We start from the raw sequence: 15,219 nt of genomic DNA, 5'->3' as shown, positions 1-15,219 counted from the left end.
ACCCGTTAACGTCCTCTGAAAGAGGCGAAGTCTTATCGAATCATCATTCAGGGTGTTCGATGAACACCATAGATGGAATGTCATCACATGATTCGACGGATCTTCACCCGGATTTCCATTAAATTTAGGAATATCTGACGGAAGTTTATGCGGAATCGCTGGCCACCAAGGAGCATAAGCAATTGGATCATTCGTCAGCCGGTTTAGATCTGGTAATTCTAGAGTTGCTACAAAGGGCAACTGTTGATTCAGGTTAGGCGAAGCATACCCAGGATAAGATGGGATCGCCTGAGCAATGGGTCTTTGCAAACCAGCGTAATGCTGGCAACTTTGACAAGGTTGATGAGCATAACCATTATAGTATGGTTGCCCATTACTTACAAAGACTTGTTGCTCAGGTCCTTGATATGATTGCTGGAATGGCGGTTGTTGAGATTGAACCAGCTCTAGTTGTTGGACCATTTGTTGTTGACCAATACTGGATGATTGACCGGGATGAGGAGTCACAGTACGTGTTTGAGCCTGAGTCGCTCCAGATAAGGAGGCACTACCCTGAGATTGTGATTGAGTCGTTGATACAAGAGGTTGTTGTATCGCAACCTGAGAAACTTGGGGTTGACATACAACAGGTGGAACTTGTACTTGCGACACATTCACTATAGCAGGTATGGTGGGAATATTCGACACAGGGTGTACTGGTTGTATTGAATATACAACCCCTGGTTGTTGAGGCAGTATTGGTACCCAACCGCTGGATGTAATTCCAGTTTGACCTGAACTTTGTTGTAAACTCCCATATGGTTGTTCTCTGGGAGAAAACAATGAAAGAGCATACTGCCCTCCATATGGTGGAAATCCAGTACTTAAAGGGTAAATTGGCCTTTGAAGACACATTGGATCAATTTGTTGAGTTTCAACATAAGAAATACCAGATTATAATCCGGATGAAGAAATAGGAACTAACCATGTCGTTGTCCCTGATTGGACTCCGGCTTGTTGTTGACAATTGGCCAGGACAGATGGTATACCAGCGAACATCGTTGGAGTAGTAGCAGGAGGCTCTGCTGCTGCTGTGTCGGACGACACAGTCCTAGATGTCGACAGTTGTTCAGACATATCTAGTCTACCCAAAAGATTTCTTAGCGATTCTACAGGAACTTCCACTTGTGGTGGACTAACTTCGAAGATCAACGAGGGAAAGGTGATTATTATTCCGCTTAAAATAAATTTTATAACGACGCTTTAGACACAACTTGCTTTTTCAGTTTTAAAGAGTCGAGAAAAAGCTAAAGATGACTCTAGTCTCCTTCGATGTTTTAACGAGCCCGAAGTGACAAATGCTCGGATGGACTTTTTCAGTTATAGAGTTTGAAAAAGGCCAAAAGAAACTGCTCTGGAGTTCTAGGCAGAGGGTGTGCCAAACTTTTCGCAAAACCACAGAATACGTTTTACGGTACGAGTGGTCGATCTTCGTGAATGCTGTGTTCACTGCATTGCGATCAGTAGGGCGGCCGACACGGTTTCCTATTGGATAAAGGCTTTATTCCTATAGGGGTCTCCCAATATATACGCGACGGTACGTGGGAGCACAAGTCCGTATTAGTGCCATCGACTCTCAGGAGGAATCACCCACCTTCGTCGAGATCGGCAGTCACTATGTTTAACAACGCCGGAACACGTCTCTAGCTTAGACCTCTAGATGTTTGCGTTATGTTTCAAAGCGTTGTTAGGTTCATTCAATATATTTTAAGTTGATCTTTTTAAAGTTTGCCTTTCAAGGTTCACCACGAGATGTATTGATACAAATTCCTAAATGCAGTCTAAGATGAGAAGCAAGCTTTTCAAATCTTTTCGACTTATGAAAATCTTAACTACTGAGGGAAAAGAGAGATGAAATCCTTTTCACACAGATCAAAGAGCACTCGCTAATGCACTTTTTCCCTAAATCAACATACAAACTTAATGCAAAATGCAAAGATGCAAGTATTTCTTTTCTCTTCCTTAATGTTTGATGAAATACAAAAAGAAAGCTGTTGTATAATTTCGAATTCAATTTCAAGCGAAAGCAAACAAGTTTGTCCAAAATCAAAAGACACCTTACGATTCACTTGTTTCGACACTTAGAAATATATCAATTCAAACCATATAACGAAAGCGACAAACTCAATCAGCTATGAACAGCAAATAAACTAACTCTTAAGATCAGAACGACACTTAATCACAGGTCTAGATCTAAGAGGTCAATGCAAGACTGGTTCACTTTCGGTATGGAAAACTGTAAATGACACAAGAAATACAAAAGAACAAATACAGTTTCTTTATACAACTGAGGCGGAATAATGACAAAGGAAGATGGTTTCAGATAGGCCCACTGACTGGCAACAAACAGCAAAAACAATAGTGAAAACAAGGCAAGACACAGCAGGAAACCCCAGTAACTCAAGCCAAGACTGGTCCAGCGCAGGTGTAACACTGCCTGTTTGACCTTCAGCGCAGGTAGCCCCTTCGGGAACTGCGCTGAAATGCAGACTGCCTTTGTACAGCCTGCAATGAAGAACGAGACTTTCGTCCGTCTTGGTTTTCGGGTCACAGATTGCTAAAAAATTCACAGTTTTTGCTCAAATCAGAAGCTATCAGTCAAGGACACACTAAGGGATGTAAAGGAGGATGAAAAGCTATCACTAAGAGCTTATTAGAGTCCTTGTGGATCAGCTCTTCAAATCATAAACCTGCCCAGAAACTGAGCTAGAGTAGCTGCCCTCTACTTTGTGTTTGATGGATTCAAACACAGTTCGATTCGGTACTCCCTTTGTTTATGAAATGAATAGCAAAAAACCACAAACAACCAACAAGATACGCTCCCCAGCGGAGTCGCCAATTTGTTGGGGGGAAAGGTATCTAATGCAGAATGCCTCTATCCCACTCTGAAGGTGATAGTACTCCAGCAACAACTGAATGAAAAGCTATTCAAAGTTTCTTCTTTATGAGATGAGAGAGGGAAGAAAAGGATGATCTACTAACCGTTATCTTGCACTAATAGTCGATCCAGTCTTCACTCCTTGCCGCTTGCTCCTAGCTCCTTGCCCTTTCACCAGCCCAGCTACACACAGATCCTGTAAAAGCACAAGAAAAGGAAACTACAAGAAGCATACATCCATAATCGATTATAGGATTAGCATAAATCAAATATACAAGCATCCATTCATCATAAAGACACATGCATATAGAAGAACCTCAAATACTTTATTGATAATAGAAGTTAAGTTCTGAGAGAGTTACAACCACAATGGGCCCAATCCAGCAACACCTCCCAACTGAAAGAAATCTCCTCTTCACCTCCTTCAAGCAAAACACCCAATAGCTCTATACACAAACCAACAGCACTTCCTTACTTGCACAAAATTCCAGCCTCTCTAGACCTCATGAGAGAGCTCTATATATAGGAGATTTGGAGAAAGGATGAGTCAGCTTGAGGCTGGCATAAAGCTGACTAGTGTCCTCTCCCACTTTAGTTAATCTTCAGTTCTTGAGTCCACTTGGAGAATCTTGCTTCCACTTGGAGATCAAGACCCTCTTACTCATCATAGGGCGAATTCCTTGAACCAAGTGTCAATTTGGAAGCTTCCTGGGCAGTTGACACCTTGCAGAATGACTGTGCCACTTGGCCAATCTCGCCCAGCGCAGGTAGCCTTCATTGATTTTGATCTTCAGCGCAAGCACAAGGAGGAGCAGTTGACATTCAGCGCAGATGCTCAGTGGAGCAGCTGACATGATCCAGAAATAGCCTGTTTTTGAGTGTTTTCAGGTGGAGAACTGATTTTCAGTGCTGTGGTTTGCTGACCTTGTTCCTCAAAGGGTAAGAACAACATGTTTAGGGACTTTGGATCCCTCAGATTATTGACATTTCATGCTCCATGTTGTAAGGCACAAAAATGCCTATAACACAGGGCAATTTTTGATCCCGGAGCTAGGGCTTGGATTTTCTCCCAATTCCACTGTCAGAATGGCTTCAAAATTGGAGGAGAGCTTGAGGGAAATCCAGCGCGGGATACCCTAGGAGATCAAATTTTTTAGATGGCTAGCTTGTTGGGAAAGTGATGCCCTAGGTACCCCAACTTGGCTAGACCTGGAAGGAGGTGAAAGAATATGATTTTTAGTGACCACCCTTGGTAGATTAGTGCCTTAATCTTTGGGAGAATGGAGTCTATAATGAGTATGAGTAGGATTTCTTGGTTTCCAGTCAAGGAGACCTCAAGCTCACTTCACTGGCCATTTAGGACAATAAGAAGCAACCCTGCAGTTTTTATACTTCGATGTTAAAAGGAAATGGACTATCAAGGTCAAAATATTTGATAGAATTACCCCTAGGAGATTTCACTCATATTACATGGCCCATACGTTGAGAGATGCTATAATAGAGACAAATTCCACAATTTTAAGCAGTAAATGCATGCAACAATTAACCCTAGAACAACGAAAATCCCAGTCCAACGTATATGACAAAAGTAAACAAGAATAACATTAAGAGCATGTACTTACATGTAACAGAGTATATCCAACCATTCACAATTGACAAGAGAGAAGCTCCAAGAGAAGATAAACCAATATCCACACATCAGAAATCATCCATAAAGCTCTAATACATCCTCTAGAAAAAGTGCGAAAATCTCAAGAGAGATAAGAGATCCAAACCAAGTGATGATGAGCAAATGAGCTCATATCACTTGTAGTATTGTATAATTAGCATCCTTGGCCTACATAAGCCCCAAAAATAAAATAATTTTCTAATAATACAACTTTTGGTGTCAAGCCCACCAAACTAGCTCATAAATGAAAAAGTAAGCCTCTCAAGAGGTCAAATAATAATCTATGCATGTCGTAGGGCCCTCTAATAGGCCTAATAAGGTCCATGGGTGCCACAATGAAGAATAAGACCCTCAAAAGCAGTGGACAAGGGGTTGCCTTCTTGTGATAACCTGTGGCACTCCAAATGACATGTGGGGGCACACAAGTGTCCTCATGGGTCTCCAAACAAATCGAAGATGTTGTAGATCGTTTGCATGGGCTAGGATGATGGTGTAGGTGATGCCAAATCATTGTGCAAGTCCTGGATCATCTTCCAAGTGTATGGTCTAGATCTGGGGCCAACTGGGCTTGATGGATCAGGTGCATCCTCCTCGTCCAATAAGTGAACCATGAGCAATATCTGAATGATTTTGGGGATACATGGAGTGCAATCTGCTGCTATGGAGGCCCATGGCTCTCAACACTCACCCTACATGTGCCAATGCATCCCTCTAGAGGATTAGGACCCCATATAGGGAGCCAAACCCAAGATGGAAACCATCTGCAATCCTGCATAAGATCCAATGCGTCCCCTAGCATTCCAGTAAATATGTCATTATATAAATCGATTAAATGAGCTTACCTAATCATGGACTACATGTGGGGACTTCATAATGGCATGCCCTTCCATAATGGGCTTCGGGATGTGCCAATGTCTCCTAAACTCGAAATGGTTTCTACTTCTAAAGGGAATAATATGGTCAAGGTACGTCCTTCAAAAGGTGGCAGGATGCGACAGATAGGTGAATGAAGTAGGGGATGAAAAGGGGCAGCCTTGGTCACATGTTGGGGTACAAGGATAGTTAATAAGAGGGAAGCCCACACTTGGGTTTATAATGTGTAGGACGGAGAAATCGTGGTACATGAGGTCCCTCGGCCTTGATTTTTCCACCCTTCTTTATTTGCCTTTTGCCTTTTTATGATTTTCTTTGATTAACTGCTCGGGGCTCAAGGGGTTAGAGCATGATGTATAAGATATAGCAGTGAATTCCCCCTTTTAAGGTGGGGTGGTTCATCTCCCACTAGCGGTTGGGACAATCATGGGTTCCTATATGATGAAGAAAGCTCATAGAACCTATAGGAACCAGGGTGATGCCCATGATGATGGTGTAGAGCTCATGTATTGGCTTTTGCCCACATGCTAAATCTTTTTGTCCCGACCATCTTTTTCATTTTGTGGTACATTTTCCCGTTGAATGTGGCCATATATGCTTTTATCTTTCTTTTCAGATGCATCAACCTTCGGGCTTCATTTCGGGCCATGACCCAAGGTATGGGCAAGGGGAAGGGGCAATCTAACCTTATGTGGACCGAATGGAGGAATGTGGACCCAGGCGGGAAAAATGATGGATGGGGTAATAATGAATAGAAAGAGGGTAATATAAGCGGATAAGGGAGCGGGACCACGCAACCAAAATCAAGGTTTCCCGTGAAATACCATCCCTGAAACCAAATGGTCAGTAAAAGAGATCCCACAAGACTAGAATCCAAGGTTAATTCCTAAAAGGGGTCTAGGGGACAGAAGCACAGACCTAGCCCATTCTTTCCGCTGAATCCCCCCATTAATCCATGCCCAAAAGTGTCCATGATAAGGAAACTACAATACTCAACTTCCAAATGGCAAGGCATACCTTTAGATTCGGTAGGCCCACCATCAAACATACGATCATGGAAGATGGGTGAGGGATCACATTGATGGCTTAGATAGCGGAGAAACTGGCACAATGAGCTCGCTGGTGGTTGGAAGGGGATGTTGGCTACTGACTGAGGACCATCTTGGAGAAAATTTTCTCCTAGGGATATTACCCACAAAATGGTGGGTAACATCTGGCTCCAACTGGGACGTGATCTCTCGAAGAAGTGGGCGAAGCTACTCGAACAGGAGGTCACAAGAACTCCAACAATCTCTTGGTTACTGTAGACCTGTCACCTGCACATATAATAAATGGAAAAAAATGGGGCAGCATGCTTTCGCAGCATCTCATGATCACACATGCTAAGATGTTAGGCCATAAAATTAACAGAGAATAAAATATGCAAATATGCATCTATCTACCATGAGAAAATCATATGATGTTATTTCTAATGTGAAAATCAGCATGCAATGCATCCTACTCTACCATGCACATGATAAAATGTCAAGTCTCAAGGAAGGAGGTGATATGACTTAATTTGACCAGCTCGGGCCAAAGTTCATCGTTAAGTTTAGTAATGTAGTAATAGCCATCCCCAACCCTTCCATGGATCCTGACTACCACAAGATCTTTATCCACCAAGACTAAGTCCGCAACTTTATATTCTTTTTTAGGCTTCCACTTCTTGCTTGTTTGAGAGATTGGTCACTTAAGGATTCAGACTTCTTGGGTAGGGAGGATATGGGAAGGTTTCTCGACCTCGGATGTCTCATAGTATGGTCCAAGCTTGATTACATATGGTAAATAAGCAGGTTCCCTATAAAGGATAAAGGGGGTGCCATCAGATTGCGGGATGGTTGCATATGATAAATCCATTTGAACATGCCCCCCAACAGTAGCTCCCCATTTTTGAGATAACAACATCCCCCACACATCAGGAATATCAATAACAATAACATCCATGAGGAGGGATATATCGGGATTCCTAGCTAAAGAGGCCTTAAGGTCTTTGATGATTCCTTCCACTTCCACAGGCTTGGAATTAAAACCATGCACCCTTTTATATGGTCGAGTGATGCTAAGACCCAATTGCTTCATAACAGTCAAACACATCATATTGGTGGAAGCACTTGAGTCTAGCATACAATTGTGTAAGAAGAAGTCATTGATAGCCAAAGTAAGCAAGAATGGTTTGTGCCCAGGGTTTTGGTCAGGAATATGAATGTTTTGCAATTCTTCAAGTAATTCCTCATCTTGAATTCCCAAGGACTTCTTAAGCTATTGTTGTTGCTCGAGAAGCTTAGCAATCTCCTTTAGGGGAACAGGTATAGTCATCTTTCCTATGGCAGCCCCTATGTCAATGTCAAGTTTAATTTCCTTCCCCTTTTCCTTTTTCCTGTATTCTTTCCTAGGAGAATACTTTTTTTGATTGACCTTTGTTGGGGGATCCTTCTTGGGAGGAACTTTGGGGATGGACTCTTTAGGAGGGGCTTGCTTAGGTGATGTATCTTCCTTAGGTGATTCCTTAAGAGGTGAGGGGTATTTGTCTTTTTCCTTTCAGGAATGTTGGACTCCTTTGAATCTTCCTTGGCTATCGGCATTAAGAATAGATTCTTCATTTTCTTCCTTAAGGGTGACTTCACTAATGGGAGGATGCATGTATGATCCTCCTAGAAAAATGTCGAAGACATCAACTTCCACAAGATTGGATTGCTCATTTGTTTGTTCATCGTCACTTTCATCCTCTTCACTCTCCTCATCATCAGATGAAGAATTTGGCTCCACAGCATTAGTTGGGGCCAATGTGTTTCGGATTTGAGAAGAACTCAACCTATGTTCTTCACTTTTATTTTTGGGAAAAGGATTTCCTTTAGGGATGTAACTCGGTTTTTGGGCCCTTTCTAAGGCGATGATTTTGTTCGTGATAACCCTGTCACATGCATTGGCTTCTTCCTTGAACTTTTCCATCTTTTTGAGAAAAGCAAGGAGAGTTTCTTTGTGTTGATCTTTGGACTTCTCCTTCTTGGTTTCAAATTTGGCTCTAGGGTGATCATTGATGTCAACCTTCGAAATTCGCAAGTTTTCTTCAATTTCCATTGCCATTTCCTTAACCTCGCCCAAAGTGGATGGTTTCTTATCTCTCAACACATAGGTGAGGTGGTCACCCACAACTTTTATGAATTTGTCAAGAATATTGGCTTCAGATGGCTTCAAACGATCAGGTATATCTTTGATTACCCTATCAAACTTTTGAATGAATTCTCGCACATCTTCCCTTCCCTTGGTGATTTGGTAGAACTTTTCAATGTTGAAGGTCCCTTGGGCATTGCATGACCACCTTTTCATGAATAGTTCCTTGAATTCATCAGAATCCTTTATGCATCCAGGGGGAAGGCTAAGATACCAATCTCTTGCGTGTCCCTCAAGTGATAAGGCAAAAAGCATCATGATCCTATCTTCATTAAATATCATTATAAGGGACCACTGCCAGTAGAATTCTTCAATAAAACCATGGGCAGTCCAAGTGGCATCCCCTTTGAATTTGGGCAACCGTCAGTTAAATTTTTTAGGTAATAGCTTGGGATCATTACTCAATTTCAAAGGGGAAAAGGCACTAACCAAGTGGCTTTCACTCTTGGTCATCTTGGGCTGATCCCGTTCGGAGTCAGTGCTTGAAGTATATGCCATCTTATGAGATGTATCACTGACCTTCTCGAATTCGGGAAAAAATGGAGGTTCCAACAAGTGATGGAGTTCACTTTCCCCTTTTTGCAGTATCCCTAGTTAAAGGAGGAATGTTGTCGCCTTCAAGTAAACAAGGGGATTAGGCAATGAGTGGAGTCGCTAGAGGAATATTTATAAATGTCGTCAATGAATCAATTCCTCAATGATTCACTAAGGAGGCAGACTTGTTCCCTCCTCAAAAACAATGCCAAAATGTTACCGCTCAAACTAGCAAGGGACCTAAGGGGGATCCCTAAAGGGGCAAATGCTAGGCCAAGGGAAACAAATGGAAACTTAGCCCACTATGACTTCAACTAAGGCTCCCTTCTATTTATGGACTTTCACCAATGGGAGGAGACCCAGTATGTATGAAGTCACCAATGAAGGATAAGTTAATGGATATGAGTGACTCAACTAAACCCTTTCCCAGAATAGTTTGAAGGATGGAGCTTACTTGCTTTTTAAGCAAAGTATTATGTATTCTAGGGAAAGGAAGAGAGGATTAGAGGGTTAGGTTTATGGGATAAAAATTGTGAAGCAGTTCCCCAATCCCTAAATCCTTGTTAGAATTGATATCCCAGATGGTTCTTGAAGAATGGTCTTTCAAAGGAGCGGGACCACACGGGGCCAAGTGGACCCAGTCTAGGGTATGAGGAAAGAATGTAGCAACCAATGATATTCTTACCCTAGACAAGGTGAGGAAAGGATCAAAGAAAGTATTTTCACTTGAAAATGTTGTTTTGACCCTATGAGGTACTAGCCTTGTGGATGCAGGGCAAGTTTTGATCCTAGAGCTAGGGCTTGGCTTTTCTCCCAACTCCATTGTCAGAATGGATTCAAAATTGGAGGAGAGCTTGAGGAAAAGGTTGTCGCAGGAGACCCTATGAGATCAAATTTTTTGGATGGCTAGCTTGTCGGAAAATTGATGCCCTAGGTACCCCAACTTGGTAGACCTGGAAGGAGGTGAAAGAATATGAGTTTTAGTGACCGCCCTTGGTAGATCAATGCCTTAAGCTTTGGGAGAATGGAGTCTATGATGAGTATGAGTAAGATTTCTTAGTTCCCAGTCAAGTAGGCCTCAAGATCACTTCGCTAGCCTTCTAGGTCAAGAAGAAGCAACACTGCAACTTTTATACATTGATGTGCAAAGGAAATGGCTTATCAAGGTCAAACTCTTTGATAGAATTACCACTAGGAGATTTTTCTCATATTACATGGCCCATACATTGAGAGATGCCATAATAGAGACAAATTCCACAATTTTAAGTAGTAAATCCATGCAGCAATTAGCCCTAGAACAACAAAAATCCCAGTCCAACGTATATGATGAAATTAAACAAGAATAACATTAAAAGGGCGTACTTACATGTAACAGAGTATATCCAACCATTCACAATTGATAAGAGAGAAGCTCCAAGGGAAGATAAACCAATATTCACACTCAAAACCTATCCATAAAGCTCCAATTCATCCTCTAGAAAAAGTGTGAAAATCTCAAGAGAGATAAGAGATCCAAACCAAGTGATGATGAGAAAATGAACTCATCTCACTTGTATTTACACACAACTTAGGAGTTTGAATTCGCTGCCTTGGCCTACAAAAGCCCCAAAAATAAAATAATGTTCTAATAATACAACTTTTGGTGACAAGCCCACCAAACTCACTCATAAATGAAAACGTAAGCCTCTCAGGAGGTCAAGCAATAATCTATGCATGACATAGGGCCCTCTAAGAGGCCTAATGAGGTCCATGGGTGCCACAATGAAGAATAGGACTTTCAAAAGTAGTAGACAAGGGTTTGACCCCTTGTAATAACCTATGGTGCTCCAAATGACATGTGAGGGCACACAAGTGTCCTCATGGGTCTCCAATTAAATCGAAGATTTTGTAGATCATCTGCAAGGGCTTAGATGATGGTGTAGGTGATGCCACATCATCGTGCAAGTCCTAGATCATCTGCCAAGCGTATGGTGTAGATCTAGGGTCGGCAGGGCATGATGGATCAAGTGCATCTTCCTCATCCAATACGTGAACCACGAACAATCTTTGAATGGCTGTGGGGATCCATGGAGTGCAATCTATCGTTGTGGAGGCCCATGGCTCTCAATGCTCACCCTACATGTGCCAATGTAGCCCTCTAGAAATTAGGACCCCATATAGGGATACCAAACCCAAGATGGAAACCATCTACCATCCTGCATAAGATGTAATGCGTCCCCTAGTCTTCCAGTACACCAAGTCATTACAAAAATCGAGTAAATAAGCTTACCTAATCATGGAACATAGGTGGGGACTTCATAATGGCTTGCCCTTCCATAATGGCCTTCGGGTTGTGCCAATGTCTCCTAAACTCCAAATGGGGTTAACCAATAATCTTATTAGGTGGTTTCTACAAGGGGATAATATAGTCAAGATACATCCTTCAAAAGGTAGTGGCATGTGACAGATAAGTGAATGAAGTAGGGGATGAAAAGGGGCAGCCCTGGATCACATGCTAGGGTACAAGGGTAGCTAATAAGAGGTAAGCCCACACTTGAGTTTATACTGTGTATAAGGGAGTAATCGTGGTGCATGAGGTCCCTCGACCTTGATTTTTCCACGCTTCTTTATATGCCTTTTTTCCTTTTTATGATTTTCTTTGGTTAACTACTCAGGGCTCAAGGGGTTAGAGCATGATTTGTAAGATATAGTAGTGAATTCCCCTTTTAAGGTGGGGTAGTTCATCTCCCACCAGGGGTTGGGATAATCATGGGTCCCTTATGATGAAGAAGGCTCATAGAACCTATAGGAACCAGGGTGATGGCCATGATAATGGGGTAGAGCTCATGTATTGGCTTTTGCCTAAATGCTAAATGTTTTTGTCCTGGCCATCTTTTGCATTTTGTGGTACATTTTCCTATTGAATGTGGCCATATATGCTTTTATCTTTCTTTTTAGCTGCATCAACCTTCGGGCTTCATTCTAGGCCATGACCCAAGGTGTGGGCTAGGGGAAGGGGTAAGCAAGCTAACCCTATGTTGACCCAACTGAGGAATGTGGACCCAGGCGGGAAAAATGATGGATGGGATAATAATGAACGAAAAGAGGGTAATATAAGCGGATAAGGGAGCGGGATCACGCGACCAAAATTAGGGTTTCCTGTGAAATACCATCCCTGAAACCAAATGGTCAGTAAAAGAAATCCCATGGGACTAGAATCCAAGGTTAATTCCTAAAAGGGGTCTAGGGGACATAAGCACAGACCTAGCCCATTCTTTCCACTGAATGCCCCCATTAATCCATGCATGGAAGTGTCCATGATAAGCAAACCACAATACTCAATTTCCAAATGACAAGGCATACCTTTAGATTCAGGAGGTCCACCTTCAGACATACGATCATGGCAAATGGGTGAGGGACCACATGGCTGGCTCAAGCGGCAGAGAAATTGACACAATTGTAAGGCTCTGAGTCATTTAACCAAAAATGTAAAGCTCTAAAACATAATATGTGTTTTCTTCAAATCTACTTGCAACTTAAATGACTTAACCAACATTCATATAACTAAATTACTCAGTTTTTTATGGAGTACCTACCTGTATTCCTGTGGTTGATGATGCCTAAAGCTGATAAATGTAAGGCTCTGTATTCCTGCGATTGATGATGCCTCAAGCTACTCCCGCTTCTGTTACCAAAAGACCAAAACCACCCAACCAAACTGAGCATAACCTCGATACTCAGTCCAATAAGCTTCTCAAATGAAGCAGACTGTTCCCCCGTGCCCAGAAACCTCAGAACAACAAGGCTCTCCTTTTGTTGGTAACTCCGATTTATAAATTTCGCCCCTCTTCAGTATGTATCTTCCCTTGGTTCTCTCTTCTGCTCCCCGATGCCCCCTCCAAAATTGTTCCCTGCCCCTATATGTTGTTTCTTGGCGGTGGCCGCCCCCTCCACCAGCAACCCACCACTTCTCCTTATGGTGACACCCTTCCCATGTCACGTGATATGTATTTCTTTTTAAAGGTATATTGATACGTATTATGAGTTTTGGTTTAATATTCTTTTTTGTTTGTTTTTAATATAAAGGTCCTAGGTTCATACTAGGTACCTTATCTTTAATTTATTTTTTATCATTTTATTAATTTATTAATATTCTAAGATATATAATTATATAACCATCTTTTAAGATTAGCTTAATTTTTAACATCTATCTTTTTATAATTATTTTTACATTATACATTTTAAATTTATATCATTGGTATTTTCCCATTAATCATGATGCATTAAGCAATATGGGTGTTGATGGGTGAATATAACTCCTATTTGAAGGAGTGTCATGATATTTAATACTTATAGTTAATTTAGTATATAAATACTAGTGCGGTGCATGCGATACATGCATATGTAGCTATCATATGCATGCTAATATTCTTGTGTTTTCTATATTATAGATAGGTCGTTACATACACCCCCCCTTCAGAAAACTTCATCCCGAAGTTAGAGTTTTTATCTTATATGATTACTTATGATAGAAATTAGTACATTCTTCTTAGGATTGTGTATCGAGGTTAAATTATTACTTAATGTGAGGACACTATAAAATTGGTGTTTTTAATACTTCTAGGTTTATAACTTTAATGAACATGCCTTACTTCAATCAGGTTCCCAAGCTATTACAAAACCATCCTATCCTTCCTAATCTCTTCTGCCCCCATCCTATCCGTCCTCTACTGGGGTATGTCATGGCGTCAGTTATACTGACCTAACCATTCATAAACTCTAAGGATGGAAGCATTGGCTATACCGACCTGATTCCCAGCAAGCATCTGGCAGTCATCATCACACGTCTAGGGGAGCGTGATTTGCATAGTCATCCCATGACTCCAGGGTTCGGAGGATAAACGGTGGGCAACACCTCCACCCCTCCCAGTAGAATCAGGGTTAATACCCTATCATGGAATCTCTTTGAGCCTTAATTGTTTTGAAGTTTCTGTCATCACATGGTCATTTTGGTAACAGATATTATCTGCAATCATAAACACTTGTCCATGCATTTATAAAATGTGCATTAACATATTCAAAAACAAATAGCTTATGTATAATTCATACATGTCAACTACAGTATAATATACTTTGTCATATTCTATTCATGTCATTAGCTTTCATATTAAAATGTAATCATTCTTTGATTTCTATCTCATCAATCATATTGATATGCTTAAATGAAACCAAATTATAATTTATTAATTTTCATCAGCAGCAAAATTACTCAAATATTTAAACTTTACCCTGATAACTATAATTGAGTAAGATCAATAACATATTCCATCTTGGTATCCATGTACTAGCAGAATTAAACAGATATCATGTCATAAAAGTTCATGTTTATATATGGTCATTCTAAAATGGTTCTGAGTCTCTGATTTGCTATGTAATGCCTTAATACAGATACATGAAATACATTATGAACTTTATGCAAGTGAGGTGGCAGTGCAAGACGATAGGCGACAGGTCCAAGTCTTTCCATGACTTTAAATGGTCCAATAAATCGGGGTGATAACTTTGTCCCTTTTCCAAATCGAATATACTTTTATTCGGTTTGATGCAGATAAAAACCTAATCCCCTACCTCATACTTCCTATCAGTTCTATGAGCATCAGCATAACTCTTTTGTCTATCCTATGCTTCTTTTAACCGTTGTCTAATTTGTTTTACTTGCTCTTCCATTTCTTGGATTAATTCTGGCCCTACTATCACTCGATCTTCTAACCTGTCCCAACTTAACGGTGTTTTGCAAGGTCTGTCGTATAATGCTTCAAATGGAGGCATTCCGATTGAATTGTGATAACGGTTATTATATGCAAATTCGGCTAATGATAAATACTTTTCCCAGTGCGATTGCGGATCCATAACATACATCCTCAACATATCTTCAAGTACTTGATTAACCCTTTCTGTTTTCCCATCAGTTTCAGGATGATAAGCTGTGCTTAAATTTAATTGAGTTCCTAAGGCTGACTTTATGCAAGTCCAGAAT

Source organism: Pinus tabuliformis, chromosome 4_2 (assembly GCF_031772625.1).
Source record: "Pinus tabuliformis cultivar Carrire ecotype Pingquan chromosome 4_2, CPIR1, whole genome shotgun sequence".
In the NCBI taxonomy this organism is placed as follows: Eukaryota; Viridiplantae; Streptophyta; class Pinopsida; order Pinales; family Pinaceae; genus Pinus; species Pinus tabuliformis.
This window is presented reverse-complemented; position numbering follows the sequence as displayed.